General features: G+C 40.1%; 1 long non-coding RNA gene across 3 annotated transcripts in view; it reads left to right on the top strand.

The window, feature by feature from the left end:
- The window catches only part of LOC144316232 (uncharacterized), a 192,005-nt gene that overhangs the window by 4,230 nt on the left and 169,356 nt on the right, over positions 1 to 18,419 (top strand). For all 3 annotated transcript variants that reach the window (XR_013382086.1, XR_013382085.1, XR_013382087.1), the window contains exon 3: positions 2,178 to 2,339. This is a non-coding gene — a long non-coding RNA (uncharacterized LOC144316232). The remainder of the gene's footprint in view (positions 1 to 2,177; positions 2,340 to 18,419) is intronic.

Raw genomic sequence — 18,419 nt, 5'->3', positions numbered from 1 at the left:
ATTTACTTTAAAAACATATTTTATTTATTTATTAATGAGAAACACAGAGAAAGAGACAGAGACATAGGCAGAGAGAGAAGAGGCTCCTTGTCGGGAGCCTGACATGGGACTCTATCCCAGGACCCGAGGATCATGACCTAAGCCAAAGGTAGATGCTCAACCACTGAGCCAACCAGGTGCCCCAGTGCTTGTTTTTTCTTTCTGAGGAAATTGGTTCTGAGCCATCTATAACATTACTGATTTCTGACTCTTGTTTATGAGTATATAGAGTATGATTTCTTTATTGATTATTCTTATAAATAATCATCTAAACTCTAGAGATATTGATTATTGTATATTTTTTCTCTCTCAGTGAAATTATATTAGTGAATTGGTATAACCAGTACTAGCCTTTATTTTAAAGATTTATTTATTCATTTGGAAGAGAGTGTGTGAGTGGGGAGAGGGGCAGAGGGAAAGATCCAAGTATGCTCCCTGGGGAACCCTATGTGAGGCTCAATCTCAGGACCCTGAGATCATGACCTGAGTTGGACACTCAACCAACTGAGCCACCCAGGTGCCCTGAGTACTAGCCTTTATTTTAATGGGACATTTCCCAACGTCAGTTTACTTAGAAACAAATATGATTTAGAGACAATATGGAGGTTAGAACTGGACTTAGAAGCAAAGACATTTAGAACTGCAAAGGAGTAGATATTATCTAGTACAAAGTGCTCTTTAGAGATATGTCCAAATAAGAAGACTGGGGCATAGAACAAGTTAGTTACTTGTCCAAACTGAAAAACCTATCAGTGATCCAGAGTCTGGTACATAATAGGTATCTAGTAAGCATTTTTTGAATGAATAAATAAACATAGCACTGGAATTTAGGTCTCCTGGCTGTATTTGTCATTCTCAAATGTATCATTATGAGGTATAATATTTCTAGGATTAAAAACGACCTAAGCTATAGGACAGAAACAAGCAAATTATATCAATTTAAGAAACACAAACTTTGGAGGTATTAAGAAAAATTCTTCAATAAGATGGTTATTTGCAAACATAGAAGTATAAAAGATTATACCATTCTCCAGAGGTATGCAGACCAATGAGTGAAGATGGAAGGGAGGGAGAATATCACACTGTAAAGTTAGTAAGGGTGATAGAGCTTCCCAAAGCCCTGGGAATGTGGAGACTTAGACTGGGTTGGAGGAAAATAATCTAAGGCAATTGTACAGTTCAGGCCCAATAAATTCATCTATGTGGATAATAAAAATACTGAATGTGAAGAAAGTGTATCCATTCCTACTGTGATGATAAGGAAAATTACCTATTTTAAACTTTATGATGCTTTTTAAACCTAGGACATAGGCTTATCAGGAATGTCTAGTACATCCTAGGACATAGGTTCAGCAGGAATTTCTAGTCAAGCTTTTTGTAAATTATCTCTTTATCGAGTTAAGTCAGAATTTTTAAATGACTTATCTGGTATGAGTTACAAGCCTGAGGTCTTAGCAGAATTTCAACATAAAGTGATGAGAAGGACCTTCCTCAGTTGTTAACTACTGGCATCCCATAGGTTGAGAAAGGTTATCACTTGACACAGCTATCAGGCTCCTGGGGATGGGGTGAGAGGGGGTGAGGGACTGGGCAAGATGGTGGATATGCAGGAAAGAATGGCCCAGCTCCCTAGGAACTAGACTAAATCTCCTGCAGTCTTATTTAGTAAGAATTTTATGGCTGACTGACTTGCAAAATCTGTTTTCCATGGTCTGTCGGCGTTAATCATCAACAGGTATTACTGGGCAGCTGGCCCTGATAAGAGTGTTCCAGAGAGAACCAAGACACAATAGTCCTGGGAATTTGGCAACTATGACGATACGAGGGATAGAAACTCATTTATGGATGTGATGTGCATTCTTTAGTCCACGATGATTAAGGTTGAGAGGATTTATGTATAAAGTCATGAAGAAGTATATACTATGGTGAGCTGTCCCAAGGGAAGAGGTTCTTTGCTTTTGTTCCCACCTGAAGACTGCATTTTTATTTCCTCTTCCTGGACTGTGCATGCTTGCTTTAGGCCTTAGCTAAATGTTACCTCCTTAGAGAGGCCTTCCTTGATAACTCAATTGAAACTAATTTCCCCTATACTCACTTCACTGTCTTTCTCACATTATCCTGTCTGATTTCCTTCATAGCACTCATCGTCATCTGTAGTCGAGTATTTGCTTATTGCCTATGTCCCATGCTGGCAATAGGCACCCTGAAAGAAGAAGTATTGCCTACCTTGCCTACTGTGGTATTCCAGTGCTCAAAAAGTGTTTACTGAATGATTGAATGGAGTAAACATGGCTGACTTGGTGAGTCCTAGAATCAAATCAGAAGTGCAGGAGACATTTTGACACTAAAAGTTAGTTTTCATGTTCATTAGAGATATTATTTAAAAAATCTACAGGCTTTTTACCTAGATAGCATTTCTTGGTTCACAAGGGCATGATATATTTGTTTTTTTTTTTTATAATTTTAGTTTTGTTTATTTCTCCTTACATTTCTATTACTGTTTGCTTTCTATATTTTATTTAGTTTTTATTTTATTATTTTATTTTTTGGGGGGCATGATATATTTGTGAGTGATCTATTAAAGTTGATTAAAAGGCAGTAAAGATTGTAGTTTGCAGCTGTAGATGTCTTTTACAAAATAACTCGTTTTTTCCTGTCAGAAAGCAAAATATTGTACAGAATTATTTGCAGTCTGATCCAGAATAGTGGTTTGTTTTGTTCTGTTTTCTGTATCACATATTCATTGTTGACCTCAGAGAGAGGGCATGCCTCTCAGCTAGACATGGGATAAGGCAGGGAGAGACTTTGGGATATGACATGGAGCCATTTCTCTTACATCTGGGTATCTACCCAGTTGTGGTGACACCGTGGGGCTCTGATCAAGCAATATTTATTTGACATTAGAAAGTGTAGAGAAGAAGGAGGAGAAGGAGGAAGTGGAGGAGGAGAGGGAGAAGGGGGAGAGGGAGAGGGAGAAGGAAACAGGTAGTGATTTTGGAAGGATTTATTTCACCTGAATGTACACCTTTTTTAAATTATTATTTTTAAAGGTTTAACTAATTAATTTATTTGAGAGAGAGAGAGAGAGAGGGAGTAGGGGAGAAGCAGAGGGAAAGCAGACTCTGCACTGAGCATGGAGCCCCATGTGGGGCTTGATCTCAAGGCCAGAGCCTAAACCAAGAGTTGGATGCTCAACTAACTGAGCCCCCACTTGAACATACACCTTAGTATTAGACCAAAAATAGATGCCATGTGGCTTGAGGTGTGGGTGATGAATTATGGGAAATTTAGCAAATGTTGACTGCTAGAACCACACACTGTCCAAGTTAGAATCCTGACTCTACCTTTTATGACTTCTGAGCCTCAGTTTCCCCTGCTGTAAAATGGGGATAGTAGTAGGAGGTACCTCCTAATTTTGTTGTGAATATTAATTGAGTTAATACATTTGAAGTGCTGAGGCTGGGATGGGGCCTGGCACATCAATGTTAGTTTTGGGTTTTTAAAGTAGAAGTAATTATGGGTATGGTCACTGGATGTGGAGGAGTCAAGTGTTAAGTGCCACAGGTAAGGGTACTAGGGAAGAGAGTTAAGGAAAAGGCAGGATAGGACCAATTGTATTGTTCGGGAAGCCTGAAGGAGGCTAATAGAAGAGGCTGACGAAAGGTCAGTTTCAGACTGTGGAACTGCAGCCTTGGGTTTGGGGGATTCAGAAACCTTTGGGCGTGAGATTCTTATGGACCCAGGAAAGCCACATGGATCTGAGTCCTGGGAAGTGGGATAGTAGAATGCCTATTTGGCAATACACGGTGGTTTATTAGAGCTTATCTAAAGTGCTCTTCCTCTCAAGCAGCTATGTGCTTCCCTGTTTGGGAGACCATGTTGGAACTTGAGACTTGGGAGTTAACAGCCTTGAGCCATGAGATCAGATAGGCATCGAACACTTGGATGCAGATAAAACACACCTTCTGGCAGTATGTGGATTATTTGCCTCGAAGCCAGATGAATTTATGAGCAGCATTATAAATTACAGGGCAGGAAACTCTTTAGAAATTTTCTAATGAGCATGGAGTACTAAATGGAAAATACTACTACGGTAATTATAATTGCTCTTTAAAGGAGTCTAAATGCCATCCATACTGTTTTTATTTAGCAAATTGGGTTACAATTTCATTTTCCTGAATTCAAAACAGTTCAGGTGTAAGGCTGCTCTGTTTCCTAATCCTGCTTTCCCTCATGTCTAAGTTTCTTAACTGCAGATTTTCTGCCTCTAGAGGCTTTCAGAGACTAGGGAAGCACTGCTATGCTCTTATGGAGGTGGATCTTCAGTGGGGAAGCTGAGAGCTTCTCAGCAGACATTTCAGTTGGGTCTTAAGAAAGGAAAGCATGTATCGAATAATAACTTGCTGCTTGACACCAAAGCCTATCAGGAACTTTATGCATATCTCAGTTTTCCCTCCACACGAACGCTATATATTTGGGGGAATTATTCCCATTTTATAGGAGAAACTGGAGGTCACAGATACTAAGTGACTTAATAAGGTGATACTGTCAGTGTTTAAGTCAGAAATGTTGATTCCATAATTCTTGTTCTTCCTTCTACACCATCTTCCTTCAAGTATTACTCCAACTGATGGGTATGATGAAAGGTCGGGTGGAGATTTGTGGTGGGACAGGAAGAAAGGGGAGACATGGAAAGAGCATCTGACACAGAAGGAACAATTTGATAAAAAGAAGTAGATAAACTCATCCATTCACAAATCCAAGTGAGCTCTTAGGTGCAAGACACTATATAAAAGTTAGATGATTCATGAGTTAGATACTAGTTGGGGAGTGTTGACTCTCTGGCTAGGGGATGGCCCATGAAAGAACAGCAGCTTGTCTGGTTAACTGTGGTCTGGGACGGTAGGTGAGAAGGTCTGCTTTGAGGGCCTTGGGAGTGCAGAGAGCTCTAGCTGTGTCTTAGGTTGCTTTTGGGATTGATTTGGTCTCTCTTGCTTTTTTGATCAAAGGCAACCGGGAGACACACAAGCTTTTCTGGGGTTGTTTCAGCAAGTTTGAACCTGCTACACTCAAACTGAGGTTTATCTGGAGAGATAGGTGGAGTACCTGGAGATGGTGAAGTTTGTGCTTTGCTCTCTCTCTGATTTTAAATTTCTGGGTGTTATGACCAATGAATGAGTCAATCAGTATGTTTCTGATAGAAAAATAAGTGGTTTTAAGATGTGTTTTTTCGGTAAGCAATTAAAGAATGATTGCAGTGATCTCACAGACTTTGTTGTTAGCACTACTGCTGTCCCTTTAGCTGTCTAACATTTACCAGTATGATGAATATTCTTTGATGCTTCACTTGAACCCAGTGTTCTCTCCTCTCACTTTTATTTATAGCCCTTATCACCTGTTAGCAAAATTATCTGTTTTACACATTTATCTCTACCACTTGATTGTTAGTCCTGGATGGCAGGGAGAGTTTAATTACCCGTGCTCCAGCTCAGTGCTTGAATCATAGTAGGCGCTTAGAAGTGTTTATTGAGTTAATAAAAAAAATTAACTCTTAGAGGCAGTGTATTAATAATAGTGAGTAGTTCAGGACAACTCAAGTCTGCTTTAAGTCCTAAGTGGCAAAATATGTACCTGGTTACATCAGGCAGATACTAATTACTACCTGCTGCCCCTTGACCCTGCTAGACTGTCCTCAGATGTGGAAATGCACTTGTGGGTTATCACTTCATCGGTACTAGTAGGCTGATATGATAGCATCCTTGTTACTTTTACTGGAATTTTCCATTTAATGAAAAGACAGCTCTGAGCCTTGGAGTGGATATTTTCACTACTGGGCATCTCACACAGGGAACCAGAGCCTGTTTTGAACTATGTGCCTCCACGACTTTGTAAACCAGTGAACTGAATAAATGCACAAAGTCCTCTGATGTTGCCTCTAGGAAAATAATCTTTCTCAAAGTTCAAACTTGATTTTTTTTTGTTGTTGTTGTTGCTCTCAAAAATCTTATTTAAGGGAGTCAGCTAGATGTATCCTTTTATCATGACTAGACATTTTACTTTCAGTTTCTGGCCACCAATCTTTTGGAAATTCACTGCCACAGGCCTCAAGTATGTCTCTCTCTTCATGTGGTAATTGAAGAGACTCCTCTTTTTCTCTGTGGAAATTTCAGAGGTCCTGAAGATTGAGGTGTCAGTAGCATCTCAGCAAAGAGGGTGAATTTCTGACTGAAAGCCTAAATTATTCTTGTCGTAAAAATGCTGACCTGACTATTTGAACCCCTAAATCCAAATTGATCATGTTTATAGAACAGAAGCCACCTAGGGAATTTCTCATCAGAACAGATCCCTACCTTAGATCCACTGGAAGTGACACCAAGAAAATTTAGTGTTTTCCATTTCTTCCTTGAAAGCAGTCAGGAACCCTGATGACAGGGTAGTTTGGGTAGTAATTATGTTCTTTTTTGCTCATTTAAGCCATGTAACTACACAATTAATAAACAGCAAGCATTGCTCTGGTAGAGTACTGTACTAGGAAGAAAGACGCAGACAATTGGATGCTCTTCTTAAGCAACTTCTTACAATGTAGTTGAGGAGAAAGGACATTTGAAACAGTACAGATACCACAAGCATGGATAAGGGACTTAGGTGACAACTCTTTGAAAGATGAGGGGCACCTGGGTGGCTCAGTGGTTGAGTGTCTGCCTTAGGCTTGTTAGGGCATGATCCCGGGGTCCTGGGATCAAGTCTTGCATCAGGCTCCAGCAGGGAGTCTGCTTCTCCCTCTGCCTATATCTCTGCCTGTTTGTCTGTGTCCCTCATGAATAAATAAATAAAATCTTAAGAAAGAAAAGGAAAGATGAAAAGAATGGACACGAAGAAAGGCATGTGTTGTAATGAACACTGGATATTATATATAAGACTGATGAATCACTGACCTCTACCTCTGAAACTAATAATACATTATATGTTAATTAATTGAATTTAAATAAAAAAATAAAGAAAAATAAAAAGTAGGAAATATAGGGGAAAGCCATTTAAACTCTTTGTAGGAAAAGACTTAGTATAAAAAAAAATTAAGCCTTAATAAACTAAAGAGACACATAAAAAAAAAATAGATGTCAGGGGCACCTGGGTGGCTCAGTAGTTGAGTGTCTGCCTTCGGCTCAGGTCGTGACCCCCAGGTGCAGGGATCGAGTCTTGCATCAGGCTCCCTGCAAGCCTGCTTCTCCCTCTGCCTATGTCTCTGCCTCTCTCTGTGTCTGTCATCAATAAATAAATAAATTTTTTTTTTTAAAAGTCAGATTTTAAGGCAAGACACGATGAGTTATCAAGTTGTGTCTTGAAGGAAGTATAGGACAAAGGACAAAGTAAGAAGGATATTCCCATGTGGCTTCTGGTGAGGAGACAGAAGAGTACAATGTGCCTGCTTAGAAAGTGGTCAGTTTGCCTGATTTATATAAAGCAAAGGTCCTATCCAGAAAGATGTCTTCTGAATTTTAACCCCCTGGCTCAGGGCCTTTGCACAGTAGTTACCTCTACTTTTGGACCATGTCCTTGCCTGCCTTAACCTGCCTTTCCATCTGGCCAATCCTTGCTCCTGTTCATATTCCATCTTAGACCTTCATTTCTCTCACCAGCAGTCTTCTTAGGTTAAGTGGTTTTCTTAAACTCTTAACCAATATGAACTTCCTTTAAATTTCAAATGTCCTTTCTCCTCAATTGGATTGTTAAATTCTAATGTTAGGCCATGTATCCCCAGAGCCCCAAATATATGTCTCTTTGTATTGGAACTGGCTTAAACAGAAACTCTCAACAGCCTAAAGATGGGACCAAGTATGTCTTCTTCTTGTTGTTGTGGTTTTTTTTCAAGCTCTAGACTAAGAACAGTGTCTGACACTTGCTGAGCTCAATAACTTGCTGGTGAGTGAATTAAGCAATGAGTGTATAGACTGGGTAGACTGAAGGTGTAAATATCGCTAGGATACAGAGTGGAGGGCCTCTGCCTCTCTGGAAACTAGGGCAAAAATGTTAGGGGCCAGGGATTAGGGAAGCGTGGGATGGAAGAACAGGGAGAGAGATGATTAGAGGGTGAGAATGTGAGGAAAAAGAGAGAGAGGGTATTACATCATACCCAGTGTCAACTCACTTACCTTCTTAACAGTTTCATTGAGACCACTGCTGATTTTATATCTGTCGTCTCCTGAGCATCAGCTATTTGGATGCTGATTTTGAATTAAATTGTATTTAATGTCTAATACTCAAAGCATATTCATACCTTGCTAATTCTTGTAGTAGAATTCCTTTCCCTTTCTTCCCCTCACCCGTGGATTCTCTTTCACTGGTTAACTCACTTAATGAATATTTGAAGACCTATTCTATGCAAAGTTCATAAAAACTTTAGTAACTGCATATGTGTTGCGAAACATCTCATTGGTTTTTCTAGCCGGGCATAAGCATGTCTTAGCTGCTTAGGGAAGTCTTAGCTGTTGTGAATAGTTTAGTCATGGTAATTTGAGGAAGGCCCTTTAAATTTTTTATACTATGTTACAGGGTGATTAAAAAAAAAAAAAAAAAAAAAAACTTGGTTAAATTCTCCCCTCCCCACCTCCTTTACCTATTACCAGGAAGTAAATGGCTGAGAATTCAAAGTATCAAAGATTGCTTTCACATTGTGTTAATCTCTAACAATTAAAAAAAGATTTTATTTAGGTACTTGAGATAGAATGTGAGAGAGAACAAGCAAGGGAGTAAGTGAGATCTGAGAGCCTGAGCAGGGGGAGGGAAGAGGGAGAGGGAGAAGCCAACTCTCCACTGCGCAGGATGCCCCATGAGGTTTCAGTCCCAGATCTCTGGGATCATGACCTGAACCAAGGCAACCGCTTAACCCACTAAGCCATCCAGTTGCCCCCTGATCTCTACCAATTTTTAAATAGGAAGAAGAAAGGCAAGGTGGAAAAAGGAAATTTCCTCCCTCTCATTATTTTCCAGTTGTATATTAGGGACAAACAAAAAGTTTGTTTACAAACTCTTACATTTAAGCCACTGCAGGTGCTTCCCCTGGCATTGAATGATGCGCAGTGAGTGCGTGGGAGCTGCGGCAGGAGGCCGCCCTGGTCCCTGGTCCCAGCTCCTACCAGGAGTAGCATCCACTCACCCTCGGTGGCCAGGGTGACGTCTGAGTTTGCTTTTCCTCCTCTCACTGCGTCACCTCGGTAACTGATGCTAACTGATAGAGTAGTAGCAGATGTTGTTCTAGGAGCGGTGGTATTTCCAGGACGTAGGAAGTCACTGAATCGGGTTAGTGACTACTGGATGATGGCCAGTGTTTCAGATTATCAGGCAAATCAGGTTGGCATAATTCAAAACAGTGGGTTACCTGTTAAGTATGAATGAGAACACTGATGGAAAGACACCTTGGGAGAGATGTTTAAAATGATTCTGACATGTTTAACATCCTTCCTGTGGTCGTTCCTGATCTGGCCCTTTCATTCTCTTTTGGAAATTCTGCCATCATTAGGTCTCAGATAAACAGCTTCTGCTGAGAACTCTTTCCTGACTCTCTTGTATATATGTCCACTGCTGCTTCTGCTTCCATCTATTCTAAATACATTGCATTGTTCCCTCCAGACTTGCCCTCTTTCCACCCTTCCTTTCCTCCTCCAAGCTCCTTTTTTCATAAATCAATAAAGCATAGATGTACTATCTCTCCACATATAATATGAAGGTACATTAATCTAGTTTTCTTCTTTTCACCCCTTTTGGAACTAACCATCTAATGGCCAAGTAAAATGGCCTCTGTATTTTCTCATTCTATTTGACCACTTGATGGGAGTCCCTTGGTCTCAAGTTGACCTTCCAATCTAATCTGCTTTCTTGGTTCTTTTATTAACTCTAATTATACTTTTGTTGTTGTTGTTTATTTGTTTCCTTCATTTCCCCTCTTCTTTTGTCCACCCTTTGAATGCTTTATCAGCTAGAATGGGTTTTGGCTATAGTATAGGAAATCTTCTAATAGTGCTTAATAGATTGGAATTTATTCACATTGAGTTGACAAGAGGTCCTCTTGCAGTTCTTTTCCACCTAGCAAGGACATGCCTTAATTTTTTTTAACCCCTTCCCTCCCCCAATATAATGTATGTAAAGAAACACCCATAAAGTATAAACATGGAGGTTACTGAATTAGAGAGTGAGGAGGGGCAGTTAGATGCTAGTGGAGGAATTCCTCTACCTCTTGGGGAGGCAGGGGATGGAAGCAGAGGCTTGGGCTTGACTGTATTTGGAGATCTCTTAGTTGGTTACCCATGATTAAGTAACATGAGTGGTAATTTAAGATCAGAAATTTGGACAGATGGTCATGGAGAACTTCTCTCAGAAGGTGATATTTGAAGAGAAACCTGAGTCTTGAGAAAGAGTCCATCATTGTGGCGAAGGACATTCCAGTGAGGGAAGAGCATGTACAAGTGAAGACACATTTGGAGATATTAAGAAACCACAAGATGGCTATTGAGGCTGGAGTTCAATGGGCAGGAGGGAAGTGGGACACAATGCGAAATGGGGAAGGCAGATTGGAGGCAGGGCTCATTAGGGCTGGTGACTCACAGTAGGGAGTCAGTGGATCTCAGTACAATGGAAGGAATGTTAAGTTAGGTAGTATACTGATTTGTTGCATGTTTGAAAGGGATTATTCTATTGGATTGTGGCAGAGTGGCAGCAGGGAGACTAGTGGAGGCCTCTGGGAGAGACACCAGTGGCTGAATCATGGTGGAGAAATGAAGGAACTAAATGTAGAAGAGAAGTTGATTATGTTATTGTGGCTTGAACAATCAAGTGGATGCCGGTATTGTCCACTGAGACAGGAAGGGTAAGGGTAGGAATAATTTGGCATAAAGGGAAGAGAGGGCAGCTGTGGAGAACAAGTTTTGGTTTGTCCATGTCAAGTGTGAGAAGCCTGTTAGATATTTCAAAGAAGCATTCAGATACCTCTCATGAATTGAGAGGAGTGGGTTCTTTATTGACTGTGAGCAAATCTTTCTATCTCTGGGCCCTATTACATGGTCTGGTACATGGCAAGTACTCAATACATATTTGATGAATGAATTTATTCAACAAATATTTACGAGGTCTCTTTTTTAGATGATGGTATTTGTTTTTTAATTTAAATTCAATCCAGTGTATTATTAGTTTCAGGGTAGAATTTAATGATTCATCAGATGCATATAACATCCATTGCTCATTATACCACATGGCCTCCTTAATGCCCATCACCCAGTTATCCCATCCCCCACCTACCTCCCCTACAGCAACCTCAGTTTGTTTCTTATAGTTAAGATTCTCTTATAGTTTGCCTCTCTCTCTCTTATTTTAATTTTTCTTTTGGGGAGGTCTTACTCTATGCCAGGTACTGTTCTAGGAGCTGAGGACACAGCTGTGAACAAGACAGACAAAAATTCCTGTTTTCCTAGAATTTAAAATGCATGCATGCATGAATGAAATGTGTATCCAGAACTAGATATTTAATAAAGCATTTATTTTATTTTTTCTTCTACGTCTTAAAAAAATCTTTAAAAGTATTAATTAAAAATGGAACTCTCCAATGGGATTAATTATAAGAATAGTGTCTAAAGAGACTTCATTATAATAATCCATTTTTCTTTTTCCTTTTTCTTTTACTTGATTTTCATTATATCTATAGATAGCCTGAGACTCGTGTATCAGTTGGTGGTACAATAATTGTGGTAGATGGATATTGTTTACAGATGCTTTGGAGTCGATTTCTAATTTTCTCTTGAAAAATGTTATTTACAGGCACACTGTTTTCACTAACAGGTGTGAAATAGCTCTATGCCACATGGAGAAGGAGCAAAATGTCACTTCTAAGGTTTGTGATAAAATTTCCTGATAGATTCCTCAGGTGGAGTGAGAGGCCCTTCTCGGTGATGTAACGCACTGCGCTGCCAAGGCTGAGAAGCCGAAGGGAAAATTCGTGTGCTTTAGTGGGGAGTGCTTGTGGTCTCACCATTCTGCTAAAGATAGTTCCGAGAAGTTTTGTGTTAGTTAATGTTCCGTAAATGTAATTAGTGTCTTTTGAGCTTTCGGGAGTTTGTAGCTTGGAATAACCAGCATGAGTCTGTTTTGCCCAGAGAGTTACCTATTAAATAATACATATAATTAGTTTCACTGAATCATGCTTGTGCATTTGAATTCTTATGTATTAAATATTAACGTTAATACCCAGAACAGATAATTCACTTTCTATACCGAGCCCTGCCAGTCATGATGCTGAAAAATGTATTTTCTGGGGCACCTGGGTGGCTCAGTCGGTCAAGTGTTTGACTTTTGATTTCAGCTCAGGGCATGACCTCAGGGTCATGAGATTGAGCCCAGTGATGGGCTCTGCAACAATAACAAAAGTGTTTTCTTCTGACCCAGGCTATTATTAACAACACAAAAGAAGCTAAGGAGCAGGTCAGTCATCTTTTGTCTCATCAACAGGGTGGATATTTTTCAGAAAGTTTGTTTTCAATTGGTGTTTTCATTTTTGATTGCCTTAATCAGGGAAAAGACAGCCTTTCTAAATGAAACACCCCCACCCAGTCTTACCAGAATTAGGAAAGGGAAATACTTTAAAATTTAAAAGGTCAGAGCTTAAAAAAGAAGGTAGTTAAAATGCTAACGTATTAAAGGATGTGTTCATTAATCCACAATATGTACTTGCAAGAGAATTTGTAGGTACCGACTTGGGAAAGCCTAAGAAGAAGTTTCACAAATGTACATTAAAATACGTTTAATATGTGCTCTCTGCTCCCTCCCCCTTCAGTGGCTCCCCACTTAGATCTTTTGATTACATGTACCAACTTCTTTAGACTAAGACTGGGGAAGTGGCTTCAGAGACCTCATCATCTGTAAATAAGACTCTGCCAGTGCAGTGAGCATCCCTTTCCTTCTTCAAGGGACCACACAGTGGGAGAGGAAGGATGAGCTGTCAAAGGCGGTTTGGTTATGAAGGGCATGCAGTCCATGCTAAAGATTTTGACTAATTTTCTATAGCCAAGAGCAAATATTTGAAGGATTTTAGCAGAGGAGGAAGAAAAGCAAATTCATCTTTTAGAAATCTGACTGGGGGTCGTGGCGAGGAGGATGGTAGTTGGGCATGAATCTGGGAGCAGGAGCCCAGTAAGGAAGTTACTGCAGGAGCTGACTCCCATCCCAGGTTCATGTTTAGTGTTCTCTGGACAGAGGCTTAAGTCTCTGCCCCTAGCAAATACTTTGGAGATAAAGAAGTCACAACAGTTGAGAGACAAAGCTATTTCATCATCTTCACTCTTTCCTGAAACCCTGATCCCATTTCTCTTCAAGGTTTGTAGAAAGAAAATCTTCACTGGTATTGCCTTTCTCTCTATTTGTTCCAAGATCGGTTCTACCAATGTGAAGTTTAGTGCCTTTGTTTGTTTTAATAATCAGCAGAATTGGGAAATCTCACTTTGGGACATGGCCCGGCCCTTCTTCATAACCTGTTCCTCCCAGCAAACTTGACTAGCTTATTAAAATAGGTAGGAAGAGGCTTTTCTGTGAGACTTCCTTTTTTATCTGAAGTGTAACAAAGGCAATGTGTTTCAAGAACTTGACTGTGCTCCCCTAGCAGGTGAAACCTGCCTTCATCTCCTGCAGCTGGTGGTGCAGGTTCCTTGGGGAGGGCGTTTCGGGTCTTGGCCTGATGCCTAAGGGTGTTGAGTCTGGGGTCAGCTGGCTCTTTTCTTGGGATAGAAAAGAATTGGAATTTTGGGTATATGAAATTCTTAAGCATGTCCATATCACTGGGGATTTGTCTTCTTATTTTAGGAATAAGTCTAATTTCAGTGTGAGTGCATTGAGGGGTAGATGATATTTGAAACCAGATTTCCTCTCTAATTGACACTTCAGGTTGGAAGGAAATTGGGCTGGGAACCTAGACAGCTAAGTTTTAAATGTACACCGTTACTAATTTAAATACAAATTAAATAAAATTTTACAGCACATAATTTTTATTCTCATTTTTGCAGTTGATTTTATTTCTTTGATTTCTCTTTTGATTTTAATATAGAGACCTATCTCAGAAAATCTTCCCATCCACCTATCCATGTCTGTCTGTTTTTCTCTTCCCACAATGTCGCTGGCTTGAATGTCCTCAAGGGTTTTTTTTTTGTTTGTTTGTTTGTTTTTTTGAGCCACTCTTTTAGAAAAAAGGCTTGAGATTTCACCTCATACACCTTTGAAAGAACTCCAGAGCTGTCTCACATCTCCAAGGGGATAGGATGCGGGTATGTTAGTGTGTCTACCTTGGTGGGTATGTAGCAGTCTACATTGGTGATTTAATGTACAGGTATGGACAGATGTTAGCCCCAGATCACCTGGGATTGAATCCTGATCTGCCACTGCTTGTGTGATCTTGGTCAAGTTACTTCTTTGTTCTGTCTTAAAAATAGAATAATTATTGTATTTGCCTTTATAAGCTCGTTTTGAGGATTAAATGAGTTAATAACTTAAAGCCTTGTTTTGAGGATTAAGTGAGTTAATAACTTAACGCCTTAATACATGAAATACTTAGCATTGTGCCTGGCATTCAGTGAACATTATGTAGATGTTTATTATCTTTTCACAGCTCATTTTTCCATGATTCACTGGTTCCCACCCCCTATAGGCTGGCCTGCTTGTTGCTGCCATGCCCTGTTCTACATTGTTCTGCCCTGTGCCACACACCAGCCTTCTTCTTTATTCTCCTGAAGGCATTGCACGTATAAGGCTGTTGTGAGTAATAATAACTTCTAATAATAATAGCTAACATCTACTGTACCAGCACTGTTATAAGTACTTAGTATCTATCAGCTCATTTAATTGTCATACAGGCTCTATAAGAGAAATATGATCGTTATCCTCATTTTACAGATGAAGAAACTGAGGTGCAGGTAGGTTCAACAACTCATCCAAGGTTACCCAGTTAGTAAAGAGTGAAGCTAGGTTTTCAAGCATTGTGTACTTACCATTCTCCTGGCCCTCGGTTAGATGAAGAAGCATCTTTTTTTTTTTCTTCTTCCCATGAATGGTATCCCGAGAGTATTCTTCTCATCTGGGGCATCAAATTCTTTATCACTGCTATTCCTGCTAAAAGGGGTGGGGCACAGAAGGAGGGAGAAGGATTCTTAATGTGTAATACAGGATAAGCCTAAGCATTGAGTGAGGCTCTCCACGTATGTTCTCTCAGGAATCCTCACAACCACACTTAATTACTATTATTGTCATTTTATAGGAGAAGAGGCCAAGTTTCAGGAAGGTAAGGACTTGACCTCAGGTTACACTGCTCATGAGCTGTGAAGAAACTGTTTGAGACCAGGTCCATCTGGCCCCACCGTACTCTAGAGCATACTCTTTTTACTATACCAGCCTGGCTTCCTCAGAGTCAACCCTGAGCCTTTATACCCTCAAGCACTGCATGCTGTGAATTAGTTCAACCGATGACTTTTCTTTTGGTAGATCTCTTCTCCTTTTTAACCTCTCTGATTTAGCTTTTCTTTTACACTGCTTCAAATATATGAATAGACATGAGTGTTTATAATGTTAATGTTAGGTAGGAGTAGCTAATGGATTAAGAATTCTTTTTAAAATATTTAATCTCATCATTCCAAAGGACCATATATGTAGGATCGGTAAGTAGCACTAAACTTTGTTCATCTCAATAACACCCTTCTAGTATTATTAGATGTTAAAGTATAGCATTTAACACCTTAGATGGGAAAAGTGTGTGTGTGTGTGTGTGTGTGTGTGTGTGTGTGGTGTGTGTTGCACATAGGTACCATGTCTCATGAAGTTTTCTGTGGAGTAGGACTATCAGAACCCTGTCAAGGTCAACTCAAATCAGCTACCCCATTGAGCTGCAGTACTTGCTGTGCCAGATTATTTTGGCAATGTATTTTAAGGGTTTGTATCCTATAAGGACTTGTAGCACATAATGAAGATAGTCTCTAAGCTTAAGTTTTTTCATGGATGATCAGCTTAATTTCAAGGCAGTTATTGGATTCATGTTCACATCGTTGGTGATGGGATGCTTGAAGAACTCTGGATTGTCTGCCTTTAAGCCATCCACTTAACTTTTGGGTTTCCAGAACTTACTGGTTGGCAATGGTCAGCTTCCAGGAACTGATGGATTGTAGTCATTGCTTTTATGTTAATGTGCTCTAAAAGTGACTCTCTTTAAGCTTTCTGATTTCTATGTGGAAAAGAAAGTGTTAAGGCAAACTGCTGTATACAAATTACCACAGATTTCACGGCTTAAAACAATACCCATTCATTATCTCACAGTTCTGTAGTTAGGAGTCTGAGTGCACTTGACTGGCTTCTGTGTTGCGTGGTCTCACAAGGCTAACATCAAGGTGTCCTGGGAGATTGTACATGGAAAATATTTTCACCTCTCTAAGCTAGAGATTATACAACCACTTTAAGGACAATCCAAGGCCACTTGATATTAATATCAGAAAACCTGGCTATAGAGATTTGAGAGGATGAGCATTTTGATTTTCCATTTAATTTAATACTATTGAGTTTCAGTATTTTTTCATGCAACATAATTTCTTCTTGTAGTCAGCCAGCAGGCCATCTTTTCCCCGACTAAAGCGCTTCACTGAGAGCATATCTGAATTGGGCTTTCAGCTCTGCCGCTTGAACAAATGATTTTTCCCTGTCTCCATTTCTTTCTCTAAAGATAATATTGATACTACCTTTTTTACTCCTTATGTATATTTCATTTTGCAAAATGCATGCTCAGCAGAGGCCCAGTGGATGGTATAGAGCTTTTGATCTCACTTTCTTTCTTCTGAAACCAGTGTTCATCTCAGATTTTCACACTGGGAGAAGTATTCTCTTTGCAAGGTGGCTGTGCACGCCTCATCTCTTCCTTCCATCAATCCTTTGGATACCTGGTACAATAACATGTAACATTTGCATTGCATGTTATAGTTTACAAATGGAACATGACCCATTCAGTGTCTGCAATGGAAGTAAAGTTTATATCTTACCCCACCCCGCAGACCCTGCCACAGACACTGTTCCAAGGGCTTTACATTTAATAATTTATGTGTTGAATTTATATGTTGAAATTCTAACCCCCAACGTGCTGACATTGGGAGGAGAGGGCCTTTGGAAATTTATGTGTTGAAATCCTAACCCCCAACGTGGTGACATTGGGAGGAGGGGGCCTTTGGAAAGTGATTAGGTCATGAGGGAGAGACTTCGTAAATGGAATCTTTATAAAGGGAGACCCCAGAAAGATCCTGTGCCCCTTCCGCCATGCATAGTTACAGTGAGAAGATGGCCATTAATGAGGAAGTCGGTTCTCACTAGACATGAAACTACCTGAGCCATGATCTTGGACTTCCCAGCCTTCAGAACTGTGAGAAAAACATTTTTGCTGTTTATAAGCCACCTAGTCTGTGGGACTCTGTTAGGGAATCCCAAACGGACTAAGAGAGTATCTTATTTGATTCTTTCTAAAATTCTGTGGGGCTGGGGTGGGAGGCACCTGGGTGGCTCAGTCGGCAAGCATGTGACTCTTGATCTCGGCTCAGGTTTTGATCTCAGGGTGGTGAGTTCAAGCTGCATGTTGGACTCCATGATGAGTGTGGAGCCTACTTAAAAATAAAAGAAAAAATAAAATTTTATGAGGTGGATATTGTTATTATTCTATTTTACAGATAGGATGAGTAAGATTTGGGAATTAAATGATTTGTTCAAATTCACCTAAGAAACAGAGCCAGGAGTGGCACTTAAGTTTCTGACTTCAGATGCAGTGCTATTTCTACCTCATCTCAGCTAAGCAACACCAGGACACAGAAGCATATAAGGACTCAGCTGCATATAAAACCAATTTTAGATATGAGGAATGACTTCAGTTTTGGATCATTGTCCTTCTTATGCTCTTTCAACTCTAATTTTTGGCCTTTTGATTTTTCTTCTCACACTTTATTTGTGGAATCCAAATCAGCATGTTGGCATTGTCCTGCGTGACTATCAATATCTACCCTGGGGCACAGCCATGCCTGTTGTGGAAGAAAGTGACTGACGCCAAAGGCTATCTATAATGCCACCTCCTTGTCAAAAGGCAGTTGTTCTATTTTCATATTGGCCTCAAATGTTTATAGTTCACAGGTTTTAATTGAAGTGTGAAAAGGGAGGGGACAGGTATACAGAGTTCTCTAAGATTTGTAGCTTTGAGACTGTGAATCTCCTTAGAGGATGATTAGCATAAGAATGTATGAACAGGGGATCCCTGGGTGGCTCAGCGGTTTAGTGCCTGCCTATGGCCCAGGGCGTGATCCTGGAGTCCCAGGATCGAGTCCCACGTCGGGCTCCTT

The sequence above is a fragment of the Canis aureus genome, chromosome 6 (genome assembly GCF_053574225.1).
Source record: "Canis aureus isolate CA01 chromosome 6, VMU_Caureus_v.1.0, whole genome shotgun sequence".
Taxonomy (NCBI): domain Eukaryota; kingdom Metazoa; phylum Chordata; class Mammalia; order Carnivora; family Canidae; genus Canis; species Canis aureus.
Note: the sequence above shows the minus strand (reverse complement) of the source record. Positions and strands in the feature narration are given on the sequence as shown.